The sequence below is a fragment of the Dermacentor andersoni genome, chromosome 3 (genome assembly GCF_023375885.2).
Source record: "Dermacentor andersoni chromosome 3, qqDerAnde1_hic_scaffold, whole genome shotgun sequence".
Taxonomy (NCBI): Eukaryota; Metazoa; Arthropoda; class Arachnida; order Ixodida; family Ixodidae; genus Dermacentor; species Dermacentor andersoni.
The window spans coordinates 222,228,168-222,233,601 of NC_092816.1; the positions used below are offsets into that span (position 1 = coordinate 222,228,168).

Sequence of the window (5,434 nt, forward strand, 5' to 3'; positions counted from 1 at the left end):
TTCAAAAGCCTAGTAGCTGTCTTGATCAAGACATTTCGTAGCCATGGACGTCTAGAAGTGCTTCAGTAAGCCCTGCTAACGTTACGCTAAAAGTTGGCTAATGGACAGCTTGACAAGAACAACTGAAGACTTTTATTAGACATTCCCTCACATTTTTGCGGCAGCTGTTACAGTAACACGACGTTTGCCCACAGTTACAATTTATTTTAAACGAGGCATGGACATCAGAAAAGAAAAGTTTATATTGTCGGATAGAGTGATGCACAGGTAGTTTTTCCAGATGTGAACCATGGGAATAGTGTAGTACAGCCTCACTGGCCAGTCAGTGCTTTTTAATTAGACCAATCAATTGAATGCCGCCTGTCAGAATTATTTTGCAAATAAAACAAGATCTGTATTGTATGCTGATGTAATTCCAATGTTCACCCATCGACCTAAACAAGAACATCTCTCCGTGAAACACGTCATTATTGACAAAACTTCGCCCTGCTGGGTCTCCACCAAATTGAAATAGTTTCTAGCAAAGAAAAATTTTGTCAGTGATGCTGCAGTTCAGGCAAAAATTACATCCTGGTTTCAGCTACAGGGGGCACAATAGCCTTACACCAGTATACGAAACAGAACACTGTGCTGCAATGAATTGTTAAGAAATAAAGGATAGTACACATCTGGAAAAACATTCTGCGAACCACTCTAACTAGCAATATAAATATATTTTTTCTGATCTCCATGCTTCATTTAAAATAAATTGTAACTTACTTTGTGGGTGTCTCTTGTAAGGTAACGCCACATGCTTGCACAGCATCACGCAGAAATAATGGCCAGTTCTTCAGCATACCATCCATTAGCGAATTCCTTGTACGTTGCATGTTACCAGAACTGAAAGATAAATCATAATATGCTGTTATTTTTTTCATAATGTACGATGAGCTTTTGACGCATAAAAGATGATTGCAAGCGAAAATGCAGCAAGACATCAACTTCACACCATGTCACATACTCATACTTTATTACCTAATAAATTAGAAAAGATGCAGAAAGTGTAATTAACAAGAGTGACAAATAGCAGCAAAGGTGATCATGGATAAATCTTGAAGATGATTGCCGCCGCTGCCAGAGTAGGCCAGCCTTCGTAGGAGAGCACTTGCTGCCCACCAAAGCTTGCTGGCACAGGCAGCGCGTGACGGTTCTTGTAGACATAGGCAAGCAATACCTGCACAGAAGAGGAAAAAAAAGGCAATGGAGGAAATGGGAATGTTGAAATTGGAACTTCAATTAGCAATATGTGCTAAGTAAGAAGTTTGGCTCACATAAAAAGTAAATTTAAGCACTCCTTTCTCAAATTACAGGTATCTTAAGGTATGTATGCGATGATGTTGAAAATGACTAGTATATCTCCTATCATAAGAAGCCAACAAACACTGACACCAAGGACAACATAGGGGAAATTACTTGTGCTTAATAAATGAAATAAAAAAAACGATAAATTAATGGAAATTAAAGTGGATGAAAAACCACCTTGCCGTAGGTGGGAACCGAACCTACAACTTTCGCATTTTGCGTGCTATGCTCTACCAATTGAGCTACAGCGGCGTCGTTTTCCCATCCACTTTCTTGGGTATTTATGTGTCCTAGTAGAAGCCTGGGAGTGTAAGCCAGAGCCACAACTCAGAGACCTTGTTCCTGGCATATAGTCATTAAGTTGCATAGCAGAGTCAAGGTCAGCCTTTAAATTATTATATGGTGTTTAGTGGCTAAAAAGCCACTTACCAACCTGTCAAACAAGTCTGAGGAGCTTCCTGCAAAATATAATCGGTTTAAAACAGTAATTCACTCAGCAGGTAAATTATGTACTAACTTAATTAAAAAGTTAAGTAGCATTTTATATTGTTGAATTAAAAGCAAGTTTGGCATTTTGCGCTGCCTAGCTGTTGCCTTTCTTTCAAACTTAAACATGACCCAGTACAGAGTAAGCACGTAGCATGCAAAGGAGGACTGGTGATAAAGTAGTGTTCCAAAGCAACACTCCTAGCTGGATCAATCACTTTTGTTGATATATTTTCATGTGACCCTAATTGGCTTAGGGCAATACCTCACACAGGTGATGCAACACCTTGGATGATGCGTCATACAAAATTGAAAGTATCTCATGATGTGATCAAACGATAACATTGCCCACTGTCTTGGAAGTGTTAACACGTTGTTTGCGTGAGAAAGTCCAAAGTGATTCGTATAGGTGGCAAATTTATCAGTGCATCTATAGCCTGAGGTAATTCTGAGCATCTATGTTGATTTGCAATTGAGAAGTTACTGCACACAAAAAGGTGTATTCAAGTGATGGTCCATGCTGAATAATTACCTAGTGAAAAGGCAAATGTGGCAGGCTAATGGGCCAGGGCAAATAGATTGCTAAATTCTGATAACACCTCCAATGATATTATTGAAATAGGTGATAAAAAACAGCACAGGTAAAATTGCAGTTATGACAAAATTTTAAAAGCACGTCTGCAAACTGCTGGAACCCCCAGCATCATGCCTGTTCTACACGCACATATGTTGCAGCGCAATCTATATCTCAGACGCAGGCACCTCCACACATCACTTTGTGATCGCCTCACAATAAGGTTAAAAAACAGTCTGGCACAAGCTACCTGATGTGATTCATTTTGCAAGCGCCAGCCAAGTGCTGATGATGAGCGAAATTGAAGTTTGTCCTTGTATGGAAGCCTCGGCCCATGTTTTATCAATTCTAGCGACAAAGCACACCTTTTACAGCACACATAAATCTTAAGTTAGACTGCTTGCTGATGCTGTACAGTAAATTCCTGTAAAGAAACTAAATCACACAGAAAACATTTAGAATACGAAACTAATCAAATACTGGCTTGAATACATTTGTGCATTAGGGAAGCACGGTGTAATGTACACTGTTGTAGCAAATTTTTACTCATGTATAGAATACTTGTATGACACAGCAGAGTTAATTTTTGAGTTCTTACATAGCAATGACTACCTACAGGTACATTCTGTAAAGCTTAGGAAAACTAATTATTAGTAGAACTGTGTATGTACACTGGCACTGAGAAATTGGTTATAATAGTGGCAGCTTATAATGGACCAATCCAAAAAAATGCCCGTTTGTGAGACACCAACTAGCTATTTTACCACGAAGCGCTCCCTGGCCTTAACTCATATAAAAAGCACTGGGAGGACCAGAAAGGGTACAGTACACTGGCTTACACTGATCATGATGAGGTCCCGTCATCCAGCTAGCGCCAAGGTACAAGAAGGATGTCCAGCCGTCTATAGAGTGAAAGGAACAAAATAAGATAGCATCAAGTCAGTTGAAAGGCAGATTTGCAATTACAAATGAGGTGACCCAGTCACAGTCATTCATTATTAAATGCCAAGCTGTCGTGACTTCACTCCCAGATGAAGCACCTACTAGGTTAAAGGTTTTGTTGCTTATTTAGAACAAAACACAAGTGAAATTTGTACATCAGCAGACGATTTAATTTGGAATTGTATAGATGAAGCAAACATTGCAGTTATATTTTTGTTTTGCTATAAAATGGAAACGATACAAACTGCATAGTCACTGACACGCGCGCACACGCAAGAACAAAGGGACACAAAATAGGGCGAGTTCAGTCTGGTTCAGCATTACAGCCAGCACGTCGTCTTCGAATGCACTCCTTTCGGTTGGTTCGTGCTACGTTAACCACAAAGACTAACAAGCAGGGCAAAGTTCTGACTGGTGTTGCGGAAGTCGTGGAGCGCGGTAGTGCTGAACGGCTGAACACAAGCAGAACCCTCGTATAAAAGTAATGACGAAAACTCGCAGGGCAGAAGAGCTCATATATCAAGAATTGTCGCGGGTAACAGCTAAAAATATTCACATTGTTGACGAAAAACGAAGTGCAATGTATTTCACTTACCGGAAAAAGTGTTATCCGAACGTGCGACGTACAAAGACTCACCGAGACACGAAGGCGGCGAACGCAGATCCCACCATTGTGATAGTAAGCCGTCGGCGAAAACACGCAATACAGCCGATGTCACGAAGCACTGATGCAAAACACACGGCAAACAGCATCAGCACAGCTAAATGACTCCAGTTAATATCCAGTATAAATGTACAGAACGGCTTAGAATGACGCACAACTGGATAACGAACCCACGATCGAGACATTGCGGGCGGCAGCGACCGTTCTTTCCACGTGGTTTTTTCAAACTTCCTGCCTCCCAGTGTTTCCAGCACAGAATGAGGTGTCCGACAAATTTGGATCATGCCGCCGAAGTGATCGCAGCGCGGTGGCTCTGTGACACCGCTGTGAAACGCCGGCGTTTCGCTCCTGCTGCTGTCAGTAAACCTGCTGCGCGAGCATAGAATGGTTTCGCGTCGTGTGCGCGCCCCGTATGGAAAACAATAACACGCCCTTGATTGTTGAAGTTCTGGTGTGAAATTATCTAATATTAAAGCCAATTAACTTATGTTGCTTCCAACAAGTTCGATTTGTCTGTGGCGTCTTTTATTCGCTAACGCCGACGGCCGACGGTAACCGCACCTTTAACACGTCGTTTGGCATTTTATGCACTTTTAGACAAAAAGATCTAGAAAAGTTCTTGAGTTAGACATTCTGAATGCGTTTACCAAAACAGGCTCTAGTGACACCAGTAGTGGGCTTTGCCGCAGATAGAATATATACTAGCATATTCCAAGTGCTGAGGTTATGTTTAGAAGAAATTCTATTTTCGGTCTTATCATAGACCAAGACGTCTATAGCCGTTTGTAGCCGTTTCAAGAAGTTTTTAAGAGGTTCTGTGTTTCGTGGGTGGCCTCACTCCGAAAGGAACTTCGGATTCTCCTGCAGCGACGCTGGGATGGCTTGAGAGCCACAATCCGAGCAGAGCTGTGGGAAATCGTAGCGTGGTGAAGCAGAAACGTCCTACGAAGGCATATTTCAAAGAAGAGCACAACTATCTACTGTCTGAATCTGCTTTGGTACCCATCTGTAATCCGCACCGGTGTCCAGTGACCATACTGCGCGGTGAGAGCTTAGGATTTGTGCAAGGTCTCGCTTGTATTGAAGACCTTGACGTTCACAATGGCGCCACCCGGTTACATCTAGACGCCATAACTCCCGTCTCATCAACATAGCCTTCAGCAGTTTTCGACAAGCCCATCGCCTCAGACCTTTCACCGTCTCATTGCACTCAACTTCTTATTCTACTGAACGAGTTCGTTTCTTCGTTCGACTGCAACGAACCATCCTTGGGTCTCACGACAAGTGTCTCTCATACTATCGACACCGATTCCCATTCCCACTTGTGACATCATGCGTATCGCGTTTCCGCAGAAGAGCGCCGAGTTATCACTGAACCAGTTGACGACATACTGCAGCGCGGCGTAATTCAGCCTTCTCAATGCCCT

The 5,434-nt window shown here is 42.2% G+C and overlaps 1 long non-coding RNA gene across 1 annotated transcript; it reads right to left on the reverse strand.

The window, feature by feature from the left end:
• Window positions 1–992: 992 nt before the first annotated feature.
• On the reverse strand, window positions 993–3,926 carry LOC140216661 (uncharacterized). Its single transcript, XR_011893237.1, has 2 exons — window positions 3,241–3,926; window positions 993–1,213 (listed from the first exon to the last, which is right to left on the reverse strand). It is a non-coding gene; the product is annotated as an uncharacterized lncRNA (long non-coding RNA).
• Between the last annotated feature and the right edge of the window lie 1,508 nt (window positions 3,927–5,434).